Source organism: Gasterosteus aculeatus, chromosome 16, assembly GCF_964276395.1.
Source record: "Gasterosteus aculeatus chromosome 16, fGasAcu3.hap1.1, whole genome shotgun sequence".
Taxonomy (NCBI): domain Eukaryota; kingdom Metazoa; phylum Chordata; class Actinopteri; order Perciformes; family Gasterosteidae; genus Gasterosteus; species Gasterosteus aculeatus.
Window position 1 is genome coordinate 18,703,546 of NC_135704.1, and position 18,541 is coordinate 18,722,086.

The window sequence follows — 18,541 nt, forward strand, 5'->3', positions numbered from 1 at the left end:
ACTGGAATAAAGAGGTACAGATGAGTCACTAGATGGCAGTGCTGCCTTTTATTTGACTGGTTCCTGCCCCCCCCCCTCCACCCTCCTCTCTGGATCTCTGCTCTCAGGTCCTGCTCCACGTCGGGGGCCTCCTGCCACCTGCTGCAGCGCTCAGCCCACAACGGCCCGAGAGTCCACAGCCCCTTTAGAGCTACTGGGGGTCAAAGGTCATTCATTATCTCTGCAAATATTTCCACAAATACCTGTTAGTGTCATTTTCTGTTAGTGATGCGATCTCCCTCCTTCTGTTGGATAAAATACCCCTCGACTCTTTGGAGGCCGTGGCACCGTACGCGCTGATGGACAGGAGGTCGAGTTACGCGCCGCTTACGTCTGTCATCGGACGCTCCGCCTGACATTATATTATTATTATATACTGCAGGGCCTCGAGCTGCTGACTTGACGTGGAGGCCGGCGAATGTGATACGAGCTATAAATGTTTTCCACTTGAGATAGACGTCGTTGGCAGTGACAGGCTCCCCGTTGCCGCGGCGCGATTTCCTCTCCAGACTCGAGCGGAGGGATACAACAACTATTATTTTATTAGTTTAAACATGGACCATGTCTGCACCATTCTTTAAGTTGAATTTGAATGTATGACTTATATCTTCACTTTTATTTGAGTTAAGATCTGAGGAATTAGATTGTATTTCATATGTTTCCATCGTAAAAAAACCTCAAATTTACTCAAACAAACTAATAATAGTCAGTCAACCCACCTGTCACCCCACCAGTCACCCTTCCAGTCACCCTTCCAGTCACCCCACCAGTCACCCTTCCAGTCACCCTTCCAGTCACCCCACCAGTCACCCTTCCAGTCACCCCACCAGTCACCCTTCCAGTCAACCCACCAGTCACCCTGCAAGTCCCCCTTCCAGTCACCCCACAGTCACCCTACCAGTCACCCCACCAGTCACCCTACCAATCAATCTACAGTCACCCCACCATTCACCCTACAAGTCCCCCTTCCAGTCACCCTACCAATCAATCGACCAGTCACCCTACCAGTCACCCCACCTGTCACCCCACCAGTCACCCCACCATTCACCCCACCAGTCACTGTACCAGTCAACCCACCAGTCACTGTACAAGTCCCCCTTCCAGTCACCCCACTAGTCACCCGACCAGTCACTCTACCAATCACCCCACCAGTCACCCTACCAATCCCCCCACCAGTCACCCTACCAGTCACCCTTCCAGTCAACCCACCAGTCACCCTACAAGTCCCCCTTCCAGTCACCCTACCAATCAATCGACCAGTCACCCTACCAATCAATCGACCAGTCACCCTACCAGTCACCCCACCAATCACCCCACCAGTCACCCCACCATTCACCCCACCAGTCACTGTACCAGTCAACCCACCAGTCACTGTACAAGTCCCCCTTCCAGTCACCCCACTAGTCACCCGACCAGTCACTCTACCAATCACCCCACCAGTCACCCTACCAATCACCCCACCAGTCACCCTACCAATCACCCCACCAGTCACCCTACCAATCACCCCACCAGTCACCCCACCATTCACCCCACCAGTCACTGTACCAGTCAACCCACCAGTCACTGTACAAGTCCCCCTTCCAGTCACCCCACTAGTCACCCGACCAGTCACTCTACCAATCACCCCACCAGTCACCCTACCAATCACCCCACCAGTCACCCCACCTGTCACCCCACCAGTCACTGTACCAGTCAACCCACCAGTCACTGTACAAGTCCCCCTTCCAGTCACCCCACTAGTCACCCGACCAGTCACTCTACCAATCACCCCACCAGTCACCCTACCAATCACCCCACCAGTCACCCCACCAATCACCCCACCAGTCACCCTACCAATCACCCCACCAGTCACCCTGATGGGGTGACGTGCAGGCGGCCATGAATGTTTCGTTTCCCTGAGTTTCTTTTAACCTGTCAGCTGTCCTCAGATATTTCACTCGCCGTTCTTTGATTTTTGTTTGCGGGAAAAAAAAACTTCTATTGCAGCTTTTTTTAGTAGAAAAAAAAGGCCGATTCACTACAAAATATTTGTAGTAAATTTGTCAAACAAAACACCTTAAACTATAATGATTTTGAGTTGCTTACTTTCACTGTAAACAGTGTGATACAATTTGTTCATTTATTCGTATGTTGGTGCTTTTTCCAAAAATTAGACAAAAAGTCTTTGTTTCTTAGAGACTGCGAGGAGCTTTTATTATGTGTTGATTGTGTCCACACATTATTCCTGTGGACTAACGTGTCAGTGTCTCTTCTCACCAGGGTGCCTTTACAAAAGCTCTTTTACTGCAGCGGGTCTGACAGTCTGCTTCTCAGTCCTGGTCCTGGTTCTCCCGGGCCTCCCTTCCCTCCAGAGGGTCCAGCGCTACATCCTAGGTCTCCAGAGAGGAGAAGCTCCTGGAGAAGGAGAAGGACAAGAAGGTTGAGGAGGAGGACGAGGAGGAGGAGGAGGGAGAGGAAAAGACGCTGCTGCTAGTGGGAGCTCAGCTCTCCTCCTCCCTCCGGAGTTCTGATGCGGGTCCAAGGGTGCATTGACGCTGGATCTGGGTCTGTTGCACGGTGGACTGGTCTCTACTGGGGTCTGAGCTGAAGGAGGTTCTGGTGAACCTGCATGATGTCATCTGGGTTCACCAAAATCCGACGAGCATTAAAAAGAACTATGTAGAAATAGAACGTACTTTCTCTGGTGGTCCTGATGGAGGTCAGAGGACCAGGACTAAAGTGAGACTGGTTCACATAGAGGACCAGGACGTGAGACTGGCTCAAATAGAGGACCAGGACGTGAGACTGGTTCACATAGGGGACCAGGACTAAAGTGAGACTGGCTCAAATCCCACAAGTGCCATTCTACCAATTAAATAAAAGGATTTGTATCTATTTCCACAGGCTTTGCTCTGCGTGTGAGTTGTTTGTGATTAATGGCTGCACGTGTTGAAGGGGGAGCTCACCTCTCATCGCAGCGGAAGAGGGAAACATGTTTTAATAACCAGAGTCTGCAGAGATCACCAGAGAGGAAACTGTTTTTTTCCTCCCGCGCTGCACCGAGGTCAGTCCTCTGAGGGGCTGCTGCACACACACACACACACACACACACACACACACGTTAACGTGCTCATAATACTGCAGCACACACAGGAATAAAAAGTTTAGGCCGAGCAAATGGAGCTACACTTTTAGAAACGCGTAGAATAGAGCTAAATATATACGGCATGACTGCGCCAAAAAGGACACAAACACATGAGACGTCCTACACACACGCACACACACACACACACACGCACTCTAACTTACAGCCACGGATACCAGCTTTTAAGAGCTCTCCCCAGAAATCCACATAGCTGATGTAATTAGTGATTTTAGAGCTCTGCACTTCATATTACAAGTCGTAAACAGACATTCAATACTGGGCTTTGAGAGGGCTGTTTATTCTGGAGTTTTATAGTCCACGCAGGACTTCTGTGTTTATTCTCCAGGAACAATAATGCCACTATGCTCTGGGGCTGGAATGCTGTTCATTTGTCCAATTAAGCACAGACAAAATAAATACACAAAAATCGAGCCGACTTTTTTAGCCCCGATTTTCCTCCAGAAAGCACTTTAGCAGCGGCGCTGTGCTGGGTTTTTATGGGGTGCCGTCGGGCCCGACCATAAAACAACTGGACGTCTGCTGACGGCGTAATCTGCCTTATTATTGTTGTGCGACTTTGCAACAATGGGGACGTTGAGGCCGGTCAACTTTCAAATGCAACCGGAGGCTCGTGAGAGCTGGTTTATAAAGAGAAAATGCAAAGATGTCAAGAGAAAAAATCTTCCTGGAAATTAGGCAGATTTCTCTTTAAAGGAGCCGTTTGCTGGACGACACCTCGAGGCCTTTTCATGGAAGACAAAGTTACGACGTGGTCAATGTTAAGAGCCGCGATTTACGAGCAGGACGCTGACCCACAATCCTCTTGACCGACGTGCAATTTCCTGTGTGAGAAGAAACACAAAGTTAATCCACGCGGCAGAAAACAGAAACTATTTGTTCGCGAGACCTTCAGAACTCAAGACATTCCAAATGGAAAAAGAAATCTAACTTTTTTACTCCCCCGGTACCTTCAGAGAGGATCCATCAGCATTAGCACGACTGACCTGCGGAGTTTACGCACGTTATTTGTGGTCCAACAAAGCTGGAGGTTTTACCTGAGCAGACATTGCGGTAAAGTTCTCTAATGGAGCCGTGTGGTTTAGAACGTGAGTCCAGATGGGAGCCAGTTTGGCTCCTCGGGGTTGAACTTCTCCCTCTGGAGCGATTGGTCGACTAATCGGTCTCTTTCATTTAAAATGGAGTTTTGTGGGATTCTTTGCAGAGAAACTCAGCTTAGTCGGCCTCATTGGAGCCATGAGTTACACCTTTGAGTTTAGTTAAGTCACGTCCAAAAATCGTGTTTCAATCGTTGTCACGGTTGTTGTTAAAAGTTGAACATCTTCTGCACAAATATTATGTAGGAAGTCATTTATATTGCTAATATTCCTCATTTAACTTTATTTTTTGTAAAGCTGTCATGATGATTTAATTTATCACAATATTACATATATTACATTACATCATAACTTAAGTGTTTATTGCATTTTGCATCTCAAAACACAACGAAACTTAACTTATAAAGTAAATATAGTTGAATAAAATGAAGGGTAAATTTACGGCACAGTACTAAAAAAAAAAAGTTTGCGAAGAATTTATGGCAGCTAAAAACTGCCTTTGTGTTACAATAATGGCTAAATAATGACAATAATAACCCTGTACTGCTGTGATGTTGCTGCTCTTCCTCTTCTCCTTTTACAAATTATTATTATTGTCTCCTTTGGAGGGTTATTCTTTTGTTTCAGTTTTAGTTTATTTAATTTAATTATCTTATTATATTGTATATAATGTGTATCTTTTTATTCTACATTCATACATGCTGCTGTGATACCAACATTTCCCTTTTGAGGGATCAATAAAATATCAATCTATCAATCTAAAAAGAACGACACACCAACCCCACCTGTCTCCCAGCGTCTGGTTGCGGCCTTTCTCTCTGCAGACGGAAGTGTTGCTATGGTGACTCACCGCCAACCCAAAAAAGACAGACAATCACGTCTCTCGGTGCAAGAGGACGTCCCCACAGCCGCGGGGTGCGGGGACGGACGCGTCCGGCGGCTGCTGCGTGTTTGGTCTGGCACTGGATGAAGGTGTCACAAAAAGAACCTCAGAACCGGGAATAGTCGGACCACAGTTGCGAAGCAACGTGAGAAATGTCTGTGAAGTCTGGTCGGTGGGTCAGGTCCTCCATCTGGAGGAGGGGGGGGGGGGGGGGGACGACCCTCGGAGGCCAGGAGGTCAACAACCGTTTCAAGGGCCTTCAGCCCGGCGGCGGGAAACCAAATTAAACTTTAAAAATTGGTTTAGCCGTTGTGCTACATGGTTAGCCTTTGTGCTCATGCCATTGGGTTAGCCTTTGTGCTACATGGTTAGCCTTTATATTCATGTCATTGGTTTAGCCTTTGTGCTAATGTCATTGGGTTAGCCTTTGTGCTACCTCGTTAGCCTTTGTACTCATGTCATTGCGTTAGCCTTTGTGCTCGTGTCAATGGGTTAGCTGTTGAGCTACCTGGTTAGCCTTTGTGGTCATGTCATTGGGTTAGCCGTTGTGATACCTGGTTAGCCTTTGTGCTCATACCATTGGGTTAGTCTTTGTGCTACCTGGTTAGCCTTTGTGCTAATGTCATTGGGTTAGCCTTTGTGCGACCTGGTTAGCCTTTGTGCTCATGTCATTGGGTTAGCCTTTGTGCTAGTGTCATTGGGTTAGCCTTTGTGCTAATGTCATTGGGTTAGCCTTTGTGCGACCTGGTTAGCCTTTGTGCTCATGTCATTGGGTTAGCCTTTGTGCTAGTGTCATTGGGTTAGCCTTTGTGCTAATGTCATTGGGTTAGCCTTTGTGCGACCTGGTTAGCCTTTGTGCTCATGTCATTGGGTTAGCATTTGTGCTACCTGGTTAGCCTTTGTGCGTTACTGGGTTATTAAATGCTTGACATTCTCATCTAGGCAACCTAAGTGTGTATCATCACCTCTCGTTGCGATTCTATTGAGCGATGATAAATCATCTGTGGTTCCTTCAGGGGCTCCAGAAAGCGAGGCATGTTAAAATTGCGTAAAAGTGCGTGATGGCGAGAGGAGAGGGAGAGGATTCTTTTTTTTAATAGATGGTAACGGCGTCTCTTGAAGTGAGTCTTATTCGGTGTGTGAAGGTGTCAGAATGGCCTCTGGGACGCAGGGCCCGGGCAATGTGGTTTTTGTGGGGAAAAAAAACAGGGATGAAAAATAGCTGGGGGGATAATATAGAGCCTGTCAGCCCCCCTCACCCCCCCCCCCCCAACACCACCACCACCACCAGCAGACCACCCAGAAAGAATAGTGAGCTGTCGATCATTTCAATAGGGGATAAATATTGCAGTATTTTGTTTCTTATAGTGAAATATTGCTCTGTATTTCTCTTTAAATCATGCGTGGGTTTTATTGCTGCGGTGTACACAGATTGTTTTAATATGTCCGTGCGTGCAAGAGTTCACTTTTTGTGGTTTTTCTTAAGCTCTTATTATAATGACAGTGATGTATTTCACCCAGGCTCCTCTTGTCTAAGGATTAGTATTCACTTCAGAAACCTGCATCAAAACCCGGAACGTCCATTTTCATGCTTTTATGCGTCTATTTTCGTAAAAAATCAAATCAAAATCTTTTTAAGTGTGTTTGGCGAAATACTTTTCAGATTCAGGAGGTCCGATGGTGAGCTGGCATGAACGTCGCAGAGAAGGTGCCCAGGACCTTCCTCAACACACCATACACTCACACACACAGACACACACATCGGGGTGAGGAGAGTGTGTCTCCACAGTGTGTGTTGTCTCTCTGGGGCAAGTTGTCTGTCAGCGCGGAGGCTTGAACTCCGAGCTCACCGTAATCCCTCTGTCAATAACTGGACCTCCTGCCAGTAACACACACACACACACACACACACACACACACACACACACACACACACACACACACACCAATCAGCCGACCAACATCAGTCCAAACATAACCTGCTGTCTCAGGCCGGACCACCACACAGCCTTCTGGCATCTGGCTAATCTGGAGAGATTTAAGAGAAACGTCATTCCTTTCATGTAATGATGAACATCGAGATCTACGATTACACGTTGGAAAAACACCGGGAGCCTCGTGAGCACCGGGGCCCCGGCTGAGCCTCGAGACCACCACCATTGGCCCTCGCGCCAACGACCAGTTTAACTTGGTGGATCCTCATTACGAAAACGTTCAGTCAGAGTTTAGAGCAAAAATTGGTTCAAGAACTGAAAGAAAAACCCGGGAGGAAGGAAACACACGCTGTGGAATGTTATATGTTGAAGGCTTTTATTTTGAAAGGTACAAAAGCCATACAGATTGGGTGTGGGCGGCCCTGGTCATGGTTGAATAACCTCAGGATCGTTTTTTAAAAATAAATGCAGGGTTATTCTAAAATATATTACACTACACAGAAAGCCCCCCGGTGCATAAAAGCCTTTATTCTGCAGACTTCTGGTTTCATGCTTTTCTGCACAAGTATGGAAACAACAGAGCTGAGGTTCCGACCTGGAGACTCAATTCATCCCCCAAAGAGGGAGAAAGAACCATGGCGGAGCTGGTTTGGTGCAAAGCACTGGTCCACGTACTTTGGGACATAATAAAGAGTTCCACTTGGTCGGCGAGAGGGTGAAGGTGTTTACATATAAAAACCTCTGCTGTTAAAACACCTTAAAATGTAAAATATGAGAAACATGTTCCTCATAAAACAAACCGGCCTGACTCGAGGGCTCACACACGCAACCCCGCGGCCTCTGACTAATCCTATCAGACTGATGCTATCAAAACACGCACACAGGCACACACAGGCACACACACACACACACACACACACACTAATCTTCATCCTCATCTAATAACACCTCTGACTTGGCCGGTATTGGAGACTCCAGGTGGGGTGCTAGCTAACAACCTTCCTCGTCAAAGACTTTGCCTCCAGCCAAACTCACACATGAAAGCCCCCCCCCCCCCCCCCCCCCTGACACCCCCCCCCCCCCGCCGCCCGCCCTCGTGAAAAACGCCACTGACTGCTTCATATTAGCGTTTAATTAAGTTAAAGGCCCCCTCCTCCTTTCGATCACCGCACCGTCCAATAAGTCAATAGACGTTGTCTGTCCTCTCGTCCCTCGGCTGCAAAAAGCAGGACGCCTCACGGACGGACGCCTCCGGCCACGTCTCGCTCAACTCCTGTGATGTCTCCATAACTCAATAAGGGAAGTATCACACGGACCTCCCTCCGCGCGCTTTGTCTTCTCAGTTTTCCTGTCGCACTTTCACTCTCATCTGCCGTTTTACCCTGCGGCCAAAACACGCCCGACCTGGGCCTCTTTCATCGGGGAACATGGAGGAATATCTGGCGACCAATTATTCTTCTGACCTGAGAAAAAGTAAATATTCTGGATATTCTCACACCCTGATGTTGAGACCTGAACCAGAACTTCTGTTTAAAACTGCTCCTGACAAGACAAATATGAATGATGTTTTGTTATCTGCACTTCATGTTTCATGAAGCATGGCGCCGAAATGCAAAAAGCTCTAAAAGCTTATTTTTCTTTTGTTTTCTTCTTGGCTAAAGTTAAAGTTCAAGCCATTCGCGGTTAATTATAACCGGTTTTAAATGATCAAACAAGCGAGCAACTCTGGGCTCGTTTCTTTTGACACAGAGCTCGGTCAGAAACAGAAGGAAGTCGTTCCCTTTGCTGTGTAGGAGTTCTGCAGGAGGCCGACGGGCTCCTTCGCGGGTCCCTTCGGCGCCGGTTCTGCCCGTTCGGTGGCGGCGGACCCGCCCGTGTTTGTCTGAGGTTTTACTCTGATGTGCAATTTGACTCTCCTTCTCCTGCCCCTCCTCTTCTTCACCACCTTCAGCACCTCCACCTCCCGTTCATCTGCTTCCTCCACAATGACAGATCTCTGCTTAGCACCTTCATAAATTTGCAGATAACCCTTTTCTTCTTTCTTCACGGGACCGGGCCTCGTCTCCCGAGGCCGCTGGCCGAGGTTCCCGATCGGATGCTGGGGGAGGGATAGAAAAACAGATGAAATCTCTTCCCTCCCCCCGTCCCTCCCCCCCCCTCCCTCCCCCGTGGCTTGTTTTATCAGCCGCGGAGAGCAGACGGCTCCTCAGCTGCTGTGGAGATGAGCTGCTGAGAGCTCATTAGATGAGGAGGCTCCTGGATTCCTTTTGGTTCCACTTTCTCAGTTTCCCTCCGTCTCTCTGGGTCATTTTATTACTCCGCCATCTCGCCAGTTCCTCTTTTTACCTACGGGGGGGGGTCAATGTTTCTCAAGTAACATTTCATCCGGCTAACGCGCTGCTGTACGGGCGATAAATCGCCCCCCCCTCCCCCGTTCCCCGCTGCGACTCTCGAGGTTCGGTTACGCCGCCGTGGCAGCACATTTATCCCCCCCCCCCCCCCCCCAGACCCTCCCAGACCCCCCAAATCCTTCCTTCGTCAACACTACTGCTGAAGTCCACGTTGATTCAACCCCTCGGTGCTCCATCCAGGCAGGAGGACGCAGGAGGAGGATGAATCAAAGCGCTCTGAGGTGAGGCGCGTTGAAGAGGGTTAAGGACCGCCATCCGCCGGGGGGTGGAGGCCCGCGGGGGTCTTCCGGGTGGAGGACCTCCGACTGGCTACATTACCTTATCCCCCCCCCCCCCCCCCCGGCTTGAGTGGAATATAAAACGGACGCCCGGGGGAGATTAGCCGGCCGGATTGCATGAGAGCGCCGTGTGTCCGGACCGTAAAAATAAAAAGGCGCGTGACACACGGCGGCGCTTCCACGTCCTGCCGCTGCTCACTCGTGGCACGTTTCTGGCAGGTTGGGTAAGGGCATCGTGTTCAGAGACACGTGTACCGGTTCCCCACACCTGGGGGGGGGGGAGGGGGGGATGTCCGGCCGCAACGCGCCGGCCGCAGCAACTCGCGTCCGAGCGTTATGAGTTATGAGCGATGACCTTTGGCGCCGCGCTGGGGGTCAAGTGTTTTCCTTCCCGAAACCAGCTGACGCTCGACTTGAGGAGTGCGCGGACAGCTTGATGCGCGTGCGGCACAATTTACGGCGGTGTTCGTTGTCTGTGTTGTCTTTTGCCCTCTGAACTTCACCTCCCGACGGCTTGTTTTCCGGCTTCGTCGCTCGCCACCTTCGCGTCCCCTTCGCGGCCCAGAGTTCAGGGGGCGGGAGGAGGGAGGAGGCAGAGGCCCGTCGGCTGACATTTGGCGACTGAATTAGCCACAAGAGTGACCCGGTGACGCCTTGAACCCCTCGTCCGCGGGAGTGGGTTTCACTGTGACGCATCAACGCTCTTCGGGCCATTTGATCCAGCGACGCTCTTTCCACGCGCCGTCATAGCGGCTCTCCGCTCGGCCGGGACGTCCAACTTTCCACCAGCTATCCGACCAGATATCTCATCACCAAGTAGACAAACACACTATGTTAATAAAAATAGATCAAAATGTAACATCATGCAACAAAGTAGCCACAACAAAAGCTAAAAAGCTAAAGCTAATTCAAAATGAAGCACTTACTAGCTCCATACTGACCCATGTGAGGCTGATCAGGCGGGATTATCACCCCGACTAGACAAGTCAGAGGACAACAGGGACATGTTTGTCTCACACTGACCGAGCAGCACGACGGGGAGGTCAGAGAGTTGGAAAGTCTGGCGTTTGTCACTCGGCCACCAGAGAGGTTTCATCTCCTTCTCTCCTCTCGTCCCTCCACCGCCGTGAAGCTGCTGCGTCACATCTTCATCGCCCCGAGCGCTCCACGTCACAGCGGAGACGCCGAGTGCTGAAAGCGTGAAACGGAAGATGGCTTCCCTGTTTTTTCACCGTCTCTCTTTCTCTCGGCGTGTTGATGCATCCGTGATTGGGAGGTCTGGATGTCAGAGGAGCCAAACGGCAGAAGGGCGGCTGGAAAACAACAATTCCGACCCCCGGAGGTAATTTACGAACAAGATTAACGTGCAGTTGATGGGAAGTTTCTCACGACAGGGTGCCAACGAATAAACACAATCCGGAGATGACACCTCCCCGGTGGGTGCGACGGCACCATTGCCCAAATTCCACTCGGGCGATCTGGTGTCAGATGGTCCCATGCCCCCCCCCCCCACGGACCCCTGAGGGACGGAAAGGTTATCCCGTTCAGCGAGAAACACGAATATGGAGGCGCGATAAGGTTCTCTGGGACAGCTGTGGCCTAATTTCAAATCCTCAGCAGCCGTCACGCGGCGCTGGAGGATCGCGGCCCGTCACCCGATAGCAGTGTGAAAATGAGACAATTCATTTTAAGATACATACAAATCGATTTGATCACAGTTGCGGCGTTTTGTTTCATGCGTCGGGCTTTAATATCCGATGGAGGTTTCACGACTGGCCAGCTGCAAAATGACTTTTAATCAAATGTTTCAGTGGATTCGTTTGCAGTTGAGGCAAAGACATGTTTCATCATCACGGCGGAAGCCTTTGACACAAACGCATTATTCGATGCTTTCGTTAACCCTGGTTCTGACGGATTGTTGCCACTATTGTGTAACTGGGGGGGGACGATATGGACCCTAATCCACAGAAGGAACATCATGCTGTTTTGAAGAAGACTTGGATCTAGAGATGGAGACCAGAGGCTATTTTTACTATGTTTACTGAGAGAATGAAGTAAAGTGTTGGCCGCGAGAGGTCATTTACAATAAATGAATAAAATGGTTTTAATTCTCAATTTTGAAAAGTTTGAAATGAATATAAAAATATTTATGATTTAAATTACGATTGATAATTCATAAGATGCAAAACGCACATCTTTTTCTCAGTTTAAGTATTATTTGAACAATTCAAGCGGTACATTATTACGTGAAACATTAATTGATGAAGCACAAACAATTTTAACGGACAGATGAATAAAACAATAAGGCTGTCGCTGTCAAACGGCTGCCGGAGAAAATGGTGCACAAAACAAACATTGCCGGTTAATACATTTTTAATGGGTTAAATTCTTGAGGTCATTTAATCATAGTTTATGTTTTGATCAGAGTCGTGATTAAAGGCTCGGGTGGGCCGCAAAAACATTTTCAGATTTCAAATTGGGCCGCGGCGTTCTTGAGTTTGAGTAATTTCCTCCTAGACGTCCTCATAGGACCAGAGGAGTCGCCCCCTAGTGGTCACTACAGAGGCTGCAGCTTTAAGACGCAGAACCAGCAGATGTCAAGATGTCTACTGGTTTTTGCCTTTAATGGCACACAATGGCCGATCTTTGCGTCAAACCACTACATCTTTCTTAAGTCGTCTCTCCTCACCCCCGTCCAGTGATCGGCACTAGTTAATTGCGGCGTATTACCACACGGAAAATGGAAGATGAATTCCAAAGTTGTGCGTATTTATTTTCTGAGATATTTAAAGCCTGGCCTCCCGAAGGCTCTAACTTGACGAACAAGAGGAAGCAGAACCCGATGAAGACGCCGCCCCCGCCGCCCCCACGCCGGGTCAAATCTTCCTGGCGCGCTCAAGGCTCACAAGGTGTCCGGGATGGAAATATCGTGCGGGGAACAGATGGCGTCATGGCGCCGGACACGTGCGGAAAACCGTGGAACAAATGGGGAAGAGCCAACTGGGCAGATCTCTTTTTTTTTTTTTTTGTCATCGGGAATTAAGGCGGATGGAAAGGTGCCCGACTCGGCCACAAACACCCACTTAGCGTTCGCTTTGAGGAGAGGAGACAAGAAGAAGGCGGGGGGGGACATGTCCGGAGAAGAGAGGGAAAGGCTGGCGGCCCGTGTGTCACAAAGTGAAATGCGGACAAAGAGTCACTGTAATTTAAATTAAAAGTGACACAAGGTTCTGATCAATGTGAATGTCAATAAGCCAAACCGGAGTCCCGGTCTTCGGCCGGGAGGGCGGTCTTCCTTCACTGCGCATAGAGGCCGCGGTTCGCTAACATGAGAGGATAAACCTGTAGGATAAGACTCACTCGGTTTAAAAGTACAACCTGTCAAGACGCCATTGCTGTTTTGATGATGGAATTATGAATGATGAAGACATAGTAGTGGACAAAAAGAAGACAGGGTTGTCTGAGTTGGGACTTTGTTCGGGACGTCTGAAGCTCGTAATTAATAAATAAAGGAAACTGCTGTTCGTGGCTTCTGAGAAACCTCCTGGAAGAGGAGGAGGAGGAGGAGGAGGAAGAGGAGACCTTGCTGCTGCTACCGGGAGCTGAGCTCTCCTCCTCCCGCTGGAGCCCCGACTGCAGGTCTAAGTCGGATCTGGGTCTCTGCTGGAGGATCTGGTCTGTCCACGGTGGACTGGTCTCTGCTGGAGGATCTGGTCTGTCCACGGTGGACTAGTCTCTGCTGGAGTAGGAGCTGAAGGAGGTCCACCTGCATGAGGACCAGGACTGAGACTTTATTTTCTTAATCATTGATCTTTGCAGCTCGTCTTCATCAGGTCTCTTTCTTCGCCGCGAGCGGGCAGCAACAGTGAGCACTTCCTGTGTCGAGAACACGCCGAGCATGCTGGGAGATATAAATAATCCGTCGCTCAATCTGTCTGCTCTGTGACCCGCGGCCGGTGACCCCCCCCAGCGGGCCCCGTTGACCCCTGCGGCCTCATGGCTTACATGCAGGTGAACCAACACGCTTTCATCCCAGTTGATTCAGACTTTTAGCCGATCGCACATCTTTCAGTAAAAGTGTTCGATCTCACACACACACACACACACACAGACACACACACACACACACACAGACACACACCTGCTAGTGCAGCAAACCGCTAACAGCCGAGGATCACAGAGTCCTTTTGTCAAACGGGGAAGTTAGCGCTGGCTCTGTCTCGTTAGAAAGCCATTGTAGCATTAGCACATTGTCATGGCGGCTGAGCCGCTTGACTTTAGCGCCGCGTCACTTCGGCGGCGACGCTTCTCCCCCGAGGGGGACGAATGTCTGCGAAACATGAGGGCTGCGTGTGTGGCTGTTTTACGCACTGAATTCAGGCTTTATTTAGTGTTTCCCGACCTTCTGCGGTAGAAGCTCCCTACGCACAAACATTTATTTAATCAAGCTTCTTTCACCTCCTTATGAGCAAACCAGCTCCAAGAGAACAGTAAAGCACGTAGGCAGCAACGCCGCGTCCCAAAAGCGAAGCCGAAACTAATTTCAATGAAAAGTTACTTCGCGCGCTGCGACTCTTCTCCAGCGCACTCGTTCAAGGAGAAGATCAAGAACGCGCTCGCTATGAACTCTGAACACTGCAAAAACTCCCGACAACTTCCCGACGGCCTCCGTTCTGAAACCCGCCGCCTGCACGGCGAGCGAAATGGAGCTAATTCAAGAGACACACACACACGCACACACACATGCACACACACACACACACACACCGAACACAACGGTTTGAACATGTGTCGCAATGTAAGGCAAAGTAAAAAGGTCAACAGCCTGCAGCTGAGAATAAGTTAGCTAACTTTTGTGCATGTGTGTATGTGCATGTGTGTTTGTGCATGTGCGTGTATGTGTGTATGTGCATGTGCGTGTGTGTTTGTGCATGTGCGTGTGTGTATGTATGTTTTTGCATGTGCGTGTCTGTATGTGTGTATGTGCATGTGTGTATTTGCATGTGTGTATGTGGATGTGTGTATGTTTGTATGTGCATGTGTGTATGTGTGCATGTGTGTATGTGTGTATGCATGTGTGTATGTGCATGTGTGTATTTGCATGTGTGTATGTGTGTATTTGCATGTGTGTATGTGCATGTGTGTATTTGCATGTGTGTATTTGCATGTGTGTATGTGCATGTGTGTATGTGCATGTGTGTATGTGCATGTGTGTATGTGCATGTGTGTATGTGTGTATGTGCATGTGTGTATTTGCATGTGTGTATGTGCATGTGTGCATGTGTGTATTTGCATGTGTGTATGTGCATGTGTGCATGTGTGTATTTGCATGTGTGTATGTGCATGTGTGCATGTGTGTATGTGCATGTGGGAAGGCGTTGAGTACAATGTTCAGCGTCAGCGTCAATGTTTCAAGGTCACGGGCCGCCCACCACACGCACACGCACACGCGGGGAGCGGATGGTAATAGCGCTGCTGACAGACATGCGCGAGCAGCTGAGGCCTCAGCGGCCGTCTGAAGAGCACTTTTAAACATCAGCGACTCAAAGCAGCGCAGAGAGAGACATCTGTAAACAAGACGAGGGCTTTAGTGCAAACGTCCGTCTGACTGACAAACGACCCGTTTATTAACCGCACAGCCGAGGTGAAATATTAATTACCTCACAGAGGAAATCCCTGTTCATCCGCTTATAGGAAACACAACCTCAGCTGACACACTCACAGAGCTGCATTCCTATGAAACATATGCGTTTATAAAACAAATGGAACTGTTGTGAGGACATTTCTTTTGCTTTCTTAACAAACATAAATATATTACAAATATGACACTGAATATGGTAAAATTAACAAAAAGAAGATGATGTTCATTCAATTCATTAAATCTGTCAAATGTACACTTAACCTGAAAAACTAAATTAAATAATTGATTTGGATTTTATTAATTTCATTTCTATGCAACTAAAAAAAAAAAAAAATTAACAAATATGACACATGAATTTATACATATTCTAATACATTTTGGTTGACATAATATATTTAAATAAAGAAATATGTAAACAATTAAATGAATGTGTTTATTGTGGCTGAACAAACAGGATTTAAAGGTTGAATAAAATCCATATTTAAACACCATACGTTAAATAATATAAACAAATACTATAATAATTTAGACTTTTATACCGTCGCTGTTTAAAAGATACACATAAGATGAATAAAATACACGTAAAGACATTCCTTCAACACATAAACATGTATGTTCTAAGACGTTCACGTGCCAAATTCCACCTCCCATCCAGCACCTGGCTGTTGATGGTCGTGGCTCTCCTGTCATTTTAATTGGTGCTCACACACACACACACACGCACACACACACAAACACACACACACACACACACACACACACACGATCAGACCAGTGTTTGCTTGTGGAGCAGCTCTACAAATAGCTGCAGGGACGAGGCTGATGTATGATAATGTTCTCATTACAACGGGCTTTGTTTGTGCGTGGATGTGTGTGTCGATGTGCGACGTTGTGTGTGTGTGTGTGTGAGTGTGTGAGTGTGAAGCTGACAGGTTTCACCACCTCGCTGCTCTCTCTCCTCGTCGCTGCTCTTCAGTTCCTGTGACTCTGTCGCCTCGACGACCATGTAAACAACATTTAGGCCGTTTGTCACAGCGCGAGCGTCACTTCACCTCGTGTGAAACCATCACACCGAGGGACACACACACACACACACACACACACACACCGTACATCGGATTTGAACTGAGAGGAAAAGAAAAGCACTCGCTGTGTAATCTGGACTTCCAGGATCCGAGAAGTATTATTTATGGCGCCGATTGTGTTATTAGTGAAATCCTTCTCAGAGATGCAGATAATGTAGTTTTACTACGTTCTCCCCCGACATCATCGGATGTTCATCAGAGCTCCTTTTACGTCTAAACATCTGCGTCTACAACACACACGCACACACACACACACACGCGCGCAGATCCAGTGAATTACAGCCACGAAAGCCCGTCAAAAAACCCGCACGTGCATAAACAAGATTAATGAGCGATGACAACTGGGAGTCACATCCATCCGCTCGCAAGTTCAACGGCGTCCTCGTGACGTGATGAAGTACGAGTACATGCCGTGAGAATACCTCCTCTGTCACAGCCCCAAAAGTGACTCCGGGCGGTCACAAACAGACCCGAAGCAAACAAATAAACATGACCGTACGAGGAGTTGCTGTTCAGGAGGAGAGAACACGTTAAACACGCTAAGGAGCAGCTACATGACCGCAGGCCTTCATGCATCATCACGTGTTGGAACAACTTTACAGTAATAGTTTTGCAAACAGTTGCAGGGGCCACAAGTGTTTCATGACAAATGTTCCCGTGTGTGTGTGTGTGTGTGTGTGTGTACGTGTGTGTGTGTTTGTTGGGTGCATATCTGCTGAATTTAAACTTGGTGTTTTCCGGACGAGATCATTAACGTGTGACAACATTGTTCGCGGCTTATCAGAACATTTACGTCTCCCTGTGAGACCGACAGAGACGGATTGAGCGTGGATGCCAGTAGGGAGGGAGGTCACGGGGTCACGGGGTCACGGGGTGGGGGTCAGGGATTGGAAAGGAGCGGTGGCCCCAAATACCAAAACTAAATATAGAGGGACACGAGGAGATGAGAGGAGATGAGTTGGGGGACAGGGAGGACAGGGGGGACAGGGGGGACAAGGGGGACAAGGGGGGACAGGGTTTAAGCTCCCGGAGCTCTGGGCTCTGTCTTCACCTGATCTTCTGCTGCAGCCGACAAAGACAGACAAACGTGTCCACGTGAAGGCTGTCGATGTGTGATGGGACACCGATTACAGCCGGGGGGGGGGGGGGACAACGCACGTGCAGCGGGTTCCTTGACGTGGGGGGCTTCAGATAAACCACCACTTCCACATCGACGCGCGTTATCTTAAAGAGGGAAACCTGCCCTGTAGAAGAAAAGTAAGTTTGATAAATCAAACCCCCCCCGAGGCACCGACAGCTTTCACCAACTTTAAGCGTTTTGACGTTTCCATCGACAGCGCCGCCTGTTTCCTGTCAGTCGGCCTTTAAACGCGCTTCCTGGGTCAAAGGTCACAGGGTTTGAAGAAGGAAACACGTCGATGTGACTCACTCGGGTGATTATTTTTACGTTGTGATGAGAAATAATAACGAGGAATATGAACAATGTAAACAATATGAATTTACATAAATCTCGGCTACAATATTTGTATTTGTTTTATTGCTTCCCCAAATATGCAAACACGTATGTGCACTTTAAAGAGTCACATGTTTTAATTTCCCATTCGCTGCATCACCAAACTACCATCAAATAAAACAATGATAAGTCAAAGAAGACCATTTATTGTATTTGTGTTAGAGGGGTATCTTAAATAAAATAATTTTCAAAATAAAATAATACATATTTGAATGATTCGTATGTTCATATCTGCTGCTTATTTTAAAATTGTTGTTATTTCTGACTTTGTTGAGACGCAGGTATTTTACCCACAAAAAGAAGCACAGCTACAAAACCTCACGTTTATCTCATCAGCCAGAAGAAGTGAACACAACGTTATCGTCAGATTACCATCTTTCCGACTGTCTTTGAACACATCATCTACAACAAACGCTCCCTACAGAAGAGCGACTGAATCTTTGTTTCCAATTGTGATATTTCATCCTAAACATTTGATTGTGTATCTCATTGTGCATCATGTCAATCGTTGTCTTTTT